Source organism: Callorhinus ursinus, unplaced genomic scaffold (genome assembly GCF_003265705.2).
Source record: "Callorhinus ursinus isolate GAN/ISIS: 27379988/994484 unplaced genomic scaffold, GSC_fseal_2.0 scaffold29, whole genome shotgun sequence".
Classification (NCBI taxonomy): Eukaryota; Metazoa; Chordata; class Mammalia; order Carnivora; family Otariidae; genus Callorhinus; species Callorhinus ursinus.
In genome coordinates, this window is record NW_027397091.1 from 7,580,841 (window position 1) to 7,594,185 (window position 13,345).

The 13,345-nt window shown below is 38.5% G+C and overlaps 1 protein-coding gene across 8 annotated transcripts in view; it reads left to right on the plus strand.

Moving 5' to 3' along the window:
* SLX4IP (SLX4 interacting protein) overlaps positions 1 to 13,345 on the plus strand; it is a 189,727-nt gene that overhangs the window by 3,122 nt on the left and 173,260 nt on the right. For 4 of the 8 annotated variants that reach the window (XM_073878394.1, XM_025876003.2, XM_025876006.2 and 1 more), the window contains exon 2: positions 2,765 to 2,851. The exons of the other annotated variants lie outside the window; for them this stretch is intronic. The gene's annotated coding sequence lies outside the window, so the exon portion shown is untranslated. The remainder of the gene's footprint in view (positions 1 to 2,764; positions 2,852 to 13,345) is intronic. 8 annotated transcript variants of the gene reach the window in all.

The following is a 13,345-nucleotide window of genomic DNA, read 5'->3' on the forward strand; positions in this document are numbered from 1 at the left end:
AAAAGAAAAGTGCTTAAAACAATGCCTGGCGCTTGATCACAGCTATGTACATATTAATCGTTTTTTGTTATAATTAAATCTTTGGGTTATTAGTTTTGTTCCTGAAAATCAGTAAGGGAAAAGGTATTACAGTTCCATGACTTTGGGACATGTACCTGTTGGGAAGAGAGGCAGGTGGTCTAAATGTACTAGGAAGACAGATTTTTTTTAAATGGTCTTTTTCTTTTTAAATAGCCTTATTGAGGAATATAGACATATCTTGCTTTATTGTGCTTTGCAGATTTTTTTTTTTTTTTTTTTACATATTGAAGGTTCAGGGCAATCCTGTGCTGAGCAAGTCTTTTGTTGCCATTTTCTAACAGCATTTGCTTGCTTCATGTCTCTGTGTTACATTTTGGTAATTCTCACAGTATTTCAAACTTTTTCATTGTATTTGTTATGGTGCTCTGTGATCAGTGATTACAGCTTGCTGAAAGCTCAGGGGAAGGTTAACACTTTTTAGCAATAAGGTTTTTTTTTTTTTTAAACTTTTTTTTTTTTTTAAAGATTTTATTTATTTATTTGACAGAGAGAGAGAGACAACGAGAGCAGGAACACAAGCAAAGGGAGTGGGAGAGGGAGAAGCAGGCTTCCCGCGGAGCAGGGAGCCCGATGCGGGGCTCGATCCCAGAACTCTGGGATGATGACCTGAGCCGAAGGCAGACGCTTTAACGACTGAGCCACCCAGGCGCCCCAGCAATAAGGTTTTTTTAATTAAGGTATATACATTTTTTTTTTTTAATACATCATGCCGGGCCACATTTAATAGACTATATAGTAAAACTTAAACATAATTTTTTTTAAGGAAGTAAAACTTTATTGACCACAGTTTACTAGTATTTACAATAAAGTAAACAATATACAGTTGGATAACATTCTGACTGCAACGTTACTGTTTTTCCTGGTTTCTGCTGAACCAGTAACTCAAATACTGAGGAGATTGGGACTACATGTCAGGAATAAGCTGGGGTAGGGACACCTGGGTAGCTCAGTGGTTAAGCATCTGCCCTGGGCTCAGGTCATGATCCTTCAGTCCCTCAGATCGGGCCCCACATCAGGCTCCCTGCTCAGCAGAGGAGTCTGCTTCTCCCTCTCCCTCTGCCCCTTCCCCAGCTGTGTGCGCTCTCTCTCTCACTCTCTCTTTCAAATAAATAAATAAAATCTAAAAAAAAAAAAAAAAAAAGAATAAGTTGGGATAAAAAAAAAACATGCAGGCCAAGAATTCAGATTATAGAAGTCTGTCCACCCATTTATTCTAGCAGGTGCTAAATTGCCAGTATCTCTACCCATTTGATTATGATTAGGTTTCCATGAACAAAGTCTTAGCTATTCCATGAATCATGACCTTTTAGGCAGTATAGCACAGGGATTTCAACTTCTTGAAAAGGAATGGTTCACTAGAAGGAAGCTTAAAATGTCCATTTAAGTTTGTCCATTTAAGTTTTGCTTACCTAATGTCTAGTTTTGTCATTTGAGTGGGGAGGTTGTTGGTGGCGATAAAATTTTCCTTTCAGGGATCTTGCAAATAAACTTGCATTTATATGATTATAGATATGGGTATGTATTCTGATGTGGCTTATTTTAAATTGCCCAATTTAAATTGTTTACATAATATTTTAATTGTCCAATTAATTACAAAACTTGAAAAATTAGGGCTTCAGGAAAAATTTCAATTTAATTTTAAATTATTTCTTTTTTCAAAATTGTTTTATTTTTAAAGATTTTATTTATTTACTTAGCACAGAGGGAGAGGGAGAAGCAGATCTCCCACTGATCAGGGAGCCGGACGCAGGGCTCAATCCCAGGATCATGACCTGAGCCCAAGGCAAACGCTTACCTGACTGAGCCACCCAGGCACCCCTTAAGTATTTTATTTCTTAAGTTACTGAAAATGATAGCATCCCAGAAACACGGGTTTACCCATTGTTATAAAATGCTTCCCATTCACTACACGTCGGTCCAGTACTTTTTCCACCACAAATTCTTCAGACTCTGCCTCTTTTACCTTTTTACTTTTTTCATTCTGTTTCTTTCCCATTTTTTGCAATGTAGTAGTCTTATTTGAGGCCTTTTTTTTTTTATTGCAGACTTGCATAGCTATTATTCACCGCCTCTGAGCTGCTCCAGGTCCCTGGTCTTAAACATCGCTTTTATATGCACTGGAGAAGCAAAAATTCATGTGATTCACGTCATTGTGATAGTCACTTTATTGTGGTGGTGTGGAGCTGAACCAGGAATATCACCATGTTATTTCAGTAACTGTCGTATAGTAAACTGCACATATTTAAAGTTTGTAGTTTGTTGTGCTTGACATATATACAGGTAAAACCATCACCACAATCAAGGTACATTCCCCCAAATGAACATATCCGTATCGCCTAAATTTCCTTTTGCTGTTTTATAATCCCTCTTCCCTCTCTCTTCCAGGCAACCACTCATTTGCTCTCTGTCATGATAGATGTCACTGTAGATAAGTTTGCATTTCCCAGCTTATCTAAAAAGAATGTTACAGTACATGCTGTTTTTTGGTCGGAGTCCTGAGAGTCTGGTTTCTTTTCATGATTGAGAGCCTTCTTTGTTGGAAATATCAGTAGTCATTTTTTTTAATCGCTAGGTAGTATTCTCTTGCTAGATGCCCTGTAATTTGTTTATACATTCACTGGTTGAAGGACTTTGAGGTTGTTCTTATTTTCACAGTACTCCTTTTCACTGCTTTGTTCTTCAGCTTATTTGCATTGGGAAAAAAGTCCAATTATTTGGTGTCCATGCCTTCTATGTACACTGAAACCAGGAGTTGACAGTGGTAAAATGGGTATGTATTGGGATTTTTTTTACCTTTGCCTTTGTTAGTTTATGGATTAATGTTTTCTGAGTGAAACATGTCAAGGCTTTTTAAAAATGCAAAATGCATTCATTGACTTTTTAGTGGGCTGTAGCTCTTGATGTATACATGCCTAGTTATTTTGAGCTGTGTTAAATCTTTAAAGCCTACTATTTGTATATTACTTTTTGGAGGTTGAAAACAATAATGGATGCACACTAAGAAATCTACCCATCAGGCAACAAAGTAGAGGTCTAAATGGAGAGTACTGCTCATTTAATGTTGGTGTAGGTACATTTCTAAAGTCTTGGCTTCTCTTATAGAAAAGCAGTGCCTCCTGGTTATTATGGTATTGACATTTTGTGCTTGAATATGTCAGAACTGGTAACTAAAATTGGATTTCACTTATGTTAGTTATAGGATAATATATAGAATATTGCTGTTATAATATCTTAGACATTTAAGTTTATGTGTGTCACTGTGTTGATTCTCTAGTTAGAAAAGTTTGGATTTTTTGTTTTGCAATTAAAAAATTATTTTAAAATTTGCATATGCTAAAATTCATTCTTTTTGGTATAGGCTTTCATGAATTTTGGCCAGTGCACTGAGTTTTGTAACCATGGTGTCAGTCAGAATGCAGGACAAGTTCATTATCTCCCCACTCCCCCCACCCCCTGCCAAAATTCCCTCCTGCTGCTCCCTTAGTACTAACACTCTCCCATCTCCAGCTTAGCAACCAAAGATCTGCACTCCATCTCTGTAGTTTTCATGAAAGTTGAGAGGATTAGATTTCAAGACAATTATGTTAATAATTATCAGAAGGTTTTTTTGTACTGTGAAGGTGACTGGAAGACAGTTATCAGAGTGGGGCTTGAGGCTTGCAGTAGGAAGTGAGTTGATTAGGTGCTGTTTGTGCCCTGCAATGTTGATAATGATTATGGTTAACAGAGACCAAGGAACTGATGTAGGAAAGATGTTAGAGATCGAAGCCAATGGCCAAGGTAGAATTCTTGAGACGTCTTTAGTGCAAAAAGGTGACTATTACAGCATGGGGACAGGACCTGTGGGCAGGAAGAGCTGCACTGGGGTCATGAGGAGTGGCATCATTATATACTTTTAAGTTGGGAGGGGGTTAGGGATAGTGTAAGCCTCTCAGGTATTTTGGAAGCAGGGTTTTCAGGATTCTGAGGGGGCTAGCTATTGTTAGGTAAAGGTCATTTATTACTGTTTAGTAAAAACTCAGTCATGAGACCCTTCACATGTATATCAGTGGGTCATATGCTTGGGACTGCCAACGTGCATCTTGGGGCGTAGAGATAAAGGAAATTTCCAAAGGATTTTTTATATGTTAAAGGAGACTTATAGGGTCCTGGGACCTTATAAGTTCCCCCAATTAAGATTGCCAAAGTGGCAACATCAAGGCAGTTGAGTCTCTAGAGGAATGTCACTCTGCCTGTTTCAAGGACTTGTCAATGGCTGTAAGTATAAGGAAATTTAATAATTGTTCTTCTGCCTTTGTTTCCCACATCACCACCACTGATGTCTCAGTAAATATACCAAGTATTACCTATCAGATCTTATCTAGTTTTCACAGGACCTCTAGATAGACACTCATTATTATCCCACTTCATAGATAAGAAAATGGGAAACTTAGAGGAATTGAATAGCTTGTATGAGATCACTTGAAGAGGCAGGATTTGAACACATGTCTGTTTTACTAGAACCTGAAGGCTGTGACTGCCCCTGGGCAGGTACCTGTATCTGTTTCTGACAAAGTATTAAATAAAAATTAGACTTTGCCTATTAGTGAAGCATCCCATGCCAGGATCAGTGAGGATTTTCTGTGTGCACAGCAGGAAGTGAGGGGGCCCAGATCTTGGGCCAATTGGCTGGATTAAGGACGAAGAGTGACTGAAAGGTGGGACCATTCCATGAAATTATTTTTGGTAGAGGATTTCAGAATTTGACCTACATTTGAAGACAAAAGGAAAAAAAGCCCTAATGTTTTTGTCACTTGCGTTATCCTCCTTCCACTGTTGGAGCTTCCCTGTTTGTTTTTTGTCTTGTTTTGTTTTCCTTTTTTTCAAGCTTATTTTGGCATTCAAAATTACCATAGGAAGAATAGGAAAAACTGATTCTTTCTTACAATGACGGTGCCTTCTTAAGCTTTATCTAAGTTGTCAACAGCAAGATCTTTGCTCATTTGTTAGTTTTCCTTGGTATTTTTGTTAAAGTTTGTGATTCCTTCCTTGATATTGATTTCTGTTTTTTGTGGGGTTTTTTTTGTTAGATTGGGGCAGGGAATGAAATGATTTCTCATTCTTGAATTATGGTTGTTCCTTTAGGAGTCTTAGGGTCTTTATTGTTTTCTGTTTCTGCTCCCATAGTTAGCATAAGTTTTTTTTTTTTTAAGATGAAAAAAGGAAGTATAATAATTTTCTTGATAAAATTTGAAATCCAGCGATTAGAAACCTAAAGTTAATTTCTAGCCTTCGTAATCTGGAGTAGTTGCTTTGGCTTATGACACAGGCCAGCAAATCTAAAAGGAAGACAAATGTGAACTTCAGAATGCCTTGGATTTTCCCACAGAATAATCTAGAAGGTCACTGACTTTTTTTATTAGCATTTATCACTGCTTTCTATTTAAATGACAGGACAATCATGTGATAATGTTTAATCTACTTCCATTCCCTCCCAAAATTAATTTTCTTAAGGATCTCAGGATCTTTCCATCTCTATGAAAGACATTAATGCACACATATTCTTGGTGGGGTCATACTCTATCAAAGTCTCCTCTTTGTGAAAAGAATGACTGTTTTCAGGCCAGTGAAAGTGCACTCAAGAATGCAGAATAGAGGATGAGATATTATTTGTTAAGATTTATAATACACTTTAACTTCCCAGGCTACTTATGTAAATTATATGTTTCAGATATTTGGAAAATTGATCTTTTTGGAGATTGTCCTGAACTTCTTAAAATCAGGCAGTAAACTAAAAATTCTGCTGAACTTAGACTTCAACTGGGAGCTCTGACAGCAAGACTTTTTTTTCCCCAAAGATTTAATTAATTTGTTTTTTTGAGAGAGAGAGCGAGCAAGAGAAAACAAGGTGGGGGGGCAGAGAGGGAGAAGCAGGCTCCCCACTGAGCAGGGAGCCTGATGTGGGGCTCCATACTAGGACCCTGGGATCATGACCTCTGAGCCAAAGGCAGACGTTTAACCAACTGAGCCACCCAGGTACCTCTGATAGCAAGACTTTTTAACATTACACTTTAAACCCTGGGCACTGAGCTTATTGCTCCCTCTTGAAAGCAACTTTAGGCCTAGGAAAATAGTTTTTTATAAGATGCATATTTGCTTTGTGTGTGTGTGCGTGCATGTTCATGATGATCAGTAAAGCAAGTCTAGAAAAACTTCAGGATGTTCCCAGATTTAAAATTGAACGAATACAGAGGCTAATATCTTTTCCATTCAAATGAATGTTAGAATGTCTGTATTTAAAAAAAAAAAAAAATTACGCAGTGAAAAACTCACATTTATGGCCTACACTTCAGCAGTACCTCTGATCTGTTGCCCATTATTTTCAAGAGGAAACACTTTGATCTTCTGTTTACAAGTTTATGTGTATTACAACTCATTTAACTTAGGCTGCATGATACATTTAACTTAAGTGTTATTTATGTATTGAAATAGGTCCAGAGTGCTTTGACCTCTTTTTAAGAAAGCTTAATGTGGAATTTGAAATTTGGGGACAGTAAGGATTTATTAGATAAATAGGTATAAATTTAAAAAAACAGAAGTCTGTAGCCCCTTATTTAGTACCATCAACAGGCTCAAGTCAGCAAACTTTTTTTTTTTTTTAAGATTTTATTTATTTATCTGACAGAGAGAAGAGAGTACAAGCAGGGGGAGTGGGAGGGAGAGGGAGAAGCAGGCTCCCGCTGAGCAGAGAGCCTGACGTGGGGCTTGATCCCAGGATGCTGGGATCATGAGCCTAAGGCAGATGCTTAACCGACTAAACCACCCAAGTCAGCAAACCTGTGCCATGCTCCAGGTGTCAAAGAAGACAGGGATGGACCTTGTCCTCAAGACACATATAGTCAGAGGAGAGAGACTGAGGGCCGGAGTTACCTGTAATTCGTTGAGCATGGTGTGAGGTGCCCATGTGGCCCAGAGAAGAGAGTGATTCAGTCTGGAGATTTATAGAGGCCTCCAAACAGCAGGTGGTGCCTGAGATGGGTTTCGGAGGATAGCTCCCCTTAAGAAGGAGAGGACATTCTCTAGGACTGCCTGTATGGGTGATGGTGGGGAGAGCTGGAGCTGCATGTTCAAGGACAGATGGTGGAGGTGGCTGTGTGGGGGGCACCGAAGCTGCCAAGTTGCCTGAGCTGGGAGATGGAGGTGTGGGTGGAGGGCCTGTGAAGTGTGGGAGATCCCAGCCAACAGTTCTGATTGGAGGACTCCTGCTCAGTTACCTCCAATTATGGCTTTGGGGATAGAGAAGTGCAAAGATGGAAACAGGAGGTACTTTAAAAGGCTCTGGTTGTGGGGAGCTTCAGGATAACCAGCTCTTTGGGGTCTGGGACTTTTGGCATCTCTAAGTAATGATTTTTCCTTCTCGTGGGAGGCAGATGGGTCTGTCTTTGACTTTCATCTGTTCAGTCCCAGATGATGGGCTGTGTGCCTGAAGTAAGACAAGAGAGCAGAGTGTGTGCTTTCCCCAGATTCCCTGGTAAATGGTCTTTCTGTATTTAGACTTATGCTTCTCAGCTTTTAAGAAAGAATGGTGAGAGACATACCCCTCACCTCCCCAAAGGAGGTAAGAGTTATGATTGGTTGTTGTGCAGTGGTTGTAAAGGCTTAAATAATAGAAGGGATCAGGAAATTCTTCCAACTCCACTCCCTACCACCTTACCAGATCTGCAGACTTGGCTAGGAGACAGGGGCATCTTGCTCTGGGTACTGCCTCTGCCTAGTTTTCTATTGGATTGTTTAATTTTGGACTGTTGTCCTTTGCTGGTTATGTCTTATAAATTTCTTCTCTGAATTTGTCAACCCCCCCATTTCTGAACAGAAGTTTTAATTTTTGTAAGCCTTTTATTTTGAAATAGAGATTCACCAGAAGTTGGCAAAAAAGGAGGGGGTGGTCCTGTGTACCTTTCACTCAGTTCCCCCCCCATTAGTAGTATCTTGCATGCTTATAGAGCAATTGTTAAAGCCAGAGAATTGACATTGGTACAATACATAGAGTTTATTACATTTAAGCAGTTTTACATGTATTTATTTAGTCCTGTGCCATTTTATCACATGTGTTTGTTCATGTAACCAACACCAACCACAATCAGGGTATGGAACTCCACTGCCATAGGCTCCTTCCTGCTGTCTGTTTACATAAAGCCACATACCCCTCCCCCATTCTTAATCTGTGGCAACCTTAATCTGTTATGCACTTCTATCATTTTCTTATTTCAAGAATGTTGTATAAGTGGAATCGTGCATCGTATAACCTTTTAAGATTGGCTTTTTTTCATTCAACATAATTCCCTTGAGATCCCTCCAAGCAACCTGTATCAACAGTTCATTACTTTTTTTTGCTGAGTAATACCCTATGGTATAGATATACCACCGTTTGTTTAACCATTCACCCATTGAAGGACATCTGGGTTGTTTCCAGTTTTGGGCTATTATGAATAAAGTTGCTGTGAACATTTGTATACAGATTTTTATGTGAGCCTAGGTTTTCATTTCTCTGGTATAAACTCCCAAGAGTGAAATTTTTGAGTCATATGTTAAGTGCATACTTAGTTTTATAAGAAATCTACCTCTCCTCCATTGTGGCTGTACCACTTTTACAGTGCTACCGGCAAAGAGAAATCCATTTTCCCTGTATCCTCATCAACATTTGGTGTTACCACTATTTTTTATTTGCCATTCTGGTAGATATGTAGTGATATCTCACTGGAGTTTTATTCACATTTCTCTGATGGCTCATGATATTGAGCATATCATCTTTGGCGAGATGTCTGTTCATGTCTTTCACCCATTTTCTGACTGGATTGTATTTTTTTTATTGGTGAGTTTTGAGAGTTCTTTCTATGTTCTAGTTATAACTTTTGTTGGATATGTGAATTGCAGATATTTTCATCCAGTCTGAGGGAAGTTTTAATTTTAATATGGCCAAATCTACCATTCTTTTTCTTTATGGTTTGCACTTTTTGTGTCCAGTTAAAAAAACTCCTCCTTTACCCTGAGTTCTTGAAAACATTCTCTAAGAGGTTCTGTTTTTTTACATTTTAGTTTTTAGCCCATCTGTAATTGACTTTTGTGTGTTGTGTGAGATAGTGCTCCAATTTCATCTTTTTCCAAATGGATAAACAGTTGTTCAACCACAATTTATTGAATGCATAATCTCTTCATTTCCCACTGATGGGCAGTGCTGCTTCTGTCATCCATGTCCGTAAGTGTGGAGGTTTGTTTTCTAGTCTATGTGGTCTGTTCCTTTAGACTGTTTACCCCTTTGCCAGTACATATTATTTTATTTACTGTAGCATTATAGTTTTGCTATATCTGGTAAGACAACCCCTGTCCTTTGTTTTTCTTCTCTTCTCCTTTACAAGTATCTTAGACCTCTTTGCTCTCAGATTCCCTGTTCAGGATTGTGCTTAGAATTGCATTAAGTTACGGGGTGTTATACGCAAACAATGAATCATGGAACACTACATCAAAAACCAATGATGTAATGTATGGTGATTAGCATAACAAAATAAAAAAAAGAATTGCATTAAGTTAGAAGAGCAATTTGAGGAGGTCTTCCACATTTCCTATTAAATTTGTTCTTAGGGACACCTGGGTGGTTCAGTTGGTTAAGTGTCTGCCTTCATTCAGCTCAGTTCATGATCCCAGAGTCCTGGGAGGGAGTTCTGCATCCTGCTCTTTGACCAGCAGGGAGCCTGCTTTCTTCCTCTGTCTGCCGCTCCCCCTGCTTGTGCTCTCTCTCTCTCTCTCTCTGACAAATAAATAAGTAAAATTTTTTAAAAAGATAAACTTATTCCTAGATATTTTATATTTGTCAATGCTAGTTTAAAAAATATTTTAAAATCGACATTTTCTACCTGTTTCAGAGAAATTGCTTTTAATGGTTTGTCATGAAGCATGTTTGCTGCATTTTTTGTAGATGCTTTTTTATGATTAAGAAATTTCTTTTTTTAAGTTTGTTTATATACTTATTTATTTTTAATACTATAGTAATCTCTACACCCATTGTGGGGCTTGAACTCATGACCCCAAGATCAAGAGTTGGATGCTCTTCTGACTAAACCAGCCAGGTGCTCCACGATTAAGAAATTTCTTTTCTCAGATTTCTAATGTTCTTTATTTTTTTCCTACCTCTATTAAATGACCTTGTCTTTTTTTTCCTACTTTAATTTTTTAGTATGGTGATTTTTCTAGTGTTAAATCAACCTTGCACTCCTCTGATAAACCTCACTTGGTTCTGGTGTATTTTTTAAATGTTGTTAGATTCAGATTGCTTCTATTTGTTTAGGTTTCTTGCCTCTATGTTCATGTATAGAATTGGCTGTGATTTTCCTTTCCTGTACTGCCCTTGTCTGGTTTTGCTATTAGGGCTTCATATAATCAGTTGTTGGGGGCTGGGCAGGGTTCTCTCTTTTCTGGGGGGATTTGTAAACTGGTATTATTTGTTCCTTGAACTGCCGTTGGATTTTGGATAACAAATATTTTAAAATAGAAGAGACTTGAGAGTCCACCTTTGTAACATCCTCGTCCTACTGAGGCAGAAAGAATTAAATGCTGAGGCTCAAATCCAGAGGGCATGGTTCTCTGTACCATGACTCAGCTATTTCATCATTTCAGAAACCCTAAAGTTAAGGTAACAGCCATTTTATTACCTTCACACTGAAGTCCATGCAAATCCATGGAAGAGAGGCTTGGAAAATACCCCATTAACCCGACACACTTGGTCTCTAAGGTTGCTAGCCTTATCTGATTAGGTTGCAGAACCTAGCAGGGAAAGGGAGCCTTGGAAGACAGGCACCCTGACAGCTCAAAGAAAGTCCAGGAGAGCTGGTAGGAACCACACTGGTTCCACTGTTGAGTAGCGGCTCCCAAGGGCATTAATCTGTATATTGCCCAGTGGGATGATGGGTGATCACTTTCTTCTGAATATCAAAGAAATATTCACCATGTGGTATTTTTTATGAAAGTCATAAAGATTCAATATGCTTTCTGGAAAATTTCCCTAAAAACAGCAAAAATAAAATGGTTGGGCGCTCCCCTGCTCCTATTATCTGGAATATTTCTTAATCCAGCAGACATTTCTTGAGCAGCCTCTAGGGTCAAGCAGTGCTCTGAGGGCTGTTCACCTTTGAGAACCTGTTCCCACCAGGATGGATAAGAGTGCTTTTACCATATTTGGGAATTAGCAAACTGCTTCAGTTCACCAGTCAGTTCATTTCTAGCACTTGTCCCTAATGATGTAAGGAAGCAAAAGAAATGTATCTGCCTTATCTAGAATGACTTCAGCAGATTTGCAGGCTCAAGGTCTATCCAGTTGGCTATCCAGATGTGTTTTGGGCTTTATGTTGGTGGGCTTTATTTTTTGTTTATGAAGATGTGTGCCATGTCACATAGCACAATGGTATATTAAATTCATTCAGACTACATTTCCTCAGCTGTGGACTTCCTTCCTCTTCCATTAGCAGGAGAGAACCATCCACCACTCATGTAGCTCTATTTGAAATCTAACTCTGTTGGGATCTTGTGCCTTCGTGGTGGGAATGTGTGTGTTGTGGGGGAGGCGGGATGTGGAGGGAGGGAGGGTACACATACCTTGACAGTCCAGTTAACAATAGACCTTGGCAGTTCTGCAGTTGACAGATGGTCTTAGTTTGCCCTCAGCTGAGTTGAGAAGACTCTTCTCTCGCCCTTGACTCTCAGCTGTGAGACCCTGACCTGGTCTGACAAGTATACTCTTTAGGGGAATAGAGGGCAGGGTTGGGAGTAGATAGTTTGTGAGTTCTCTCTTAGCCCTAAATGTGATTTTTTGAGCCTCCAAACATTGTGGAAACAAATGAAAAAATGATATACAATGAGAGGCAGAATGCCACATGATATTAAAAAATGGATTAAAAATAAGCAAAATGTAAAAATATCAAATAGGCGAAGTGAATTAAGAAAAAATACATGTGCAGAATGTATAATATAGTTCCTTTTCCCATGTGGCCTATTTTTACATTAGGGGACCATATTATGTAAAAATACATAGTATTTGGTCCTAGATTCCTACAGATCATATTTTTGAGATTGGGCTTTGATGATACTTTTTGAAGAATCCAGTCCTTAAAAAATGCTGCTACTCTTGCTTTACTGATAGAAGTAAAAAGAAAAAAAAGTGAGTACTTGAAGAAAGAATATTGAAACCTTATTGTGAGTTGAAAAATGTAACCTTCACTGTAATATGGCCCATAATCTAATGCAGATATGGTCTGAAAGCCTTGCTGCAGCCTCCAGTGTGGTCCACCTGTCCTTCGGGAAAGGAAGGACATATGGGAAAACCAGTGTACAATTAAAAAATAATTTGATCACATGCTTCAGCTTGGTTGGGTACTTGCTGACAAAACTCTCTCCTTTTCTCTATCAGCTGAAGCACTTAAGCACCCTCCAGTGAGGGATTCCCTAAATTCTTGGCAGAAGTTATTCAAAACTAATTTAGTATATTTAAGGGGACCAATTTTGTGTTTATCAGGCTCAAATAACATAAAGATCTACCTAAAGTTTTCAGGGCAACCTTTATAAATGTTGTTTTCAAACACATGTTCCTGATTCTCTAGGAACTTATTTTTTCCATTTACACCTATTTCTAAATGGAGTTACTAGATGAATGACCTTCATAATTTTTCTAAATCATATGCACTACATCATTCAGAGAATAGAAATGAATAATTAAAGTGATTTGGGGTTTGGATAAAGATGTTTTTGTCCATTAAAAAAAAAATAGAATCTGGTGCCTGGGTGGCTCAGTTGGTTAAGTGTCTGACTTTGGCTTGGGTCAGGATCCCAGCATTGTGAGACCAAGCCCCTTGTAGGGCTCCGCACTCAGCAGGGAGTCTGCTTCTCCCTCTCTCTGTGCCCCTCCCCCCGCTCATGCTCTCTGTCTCTTTCTCAAATAAAATCTTTAAAAAAAATAGAATCAAAGTTTATCACATTTTGAAAAAAAATCATCCGATTTTAAATCATCACCGTTGACTAAGTAGTTGTTAACACTCCTCAAGGGCCTACTGTTTTATAAAGGTTGCATCAGGGGTTTTCATATATCATTTTATTTAATCCTTTTGATAATTTTGAGTTAGGTATTACTATCCCTATTGTTTAAATTAGTAATCTGGGACACAGAAATAAGTGTTTTTCTTGTAATGAAACCAAGTATGCTCAAACCGCACTGTCCATTATGGTAGCCACTGACCACAGG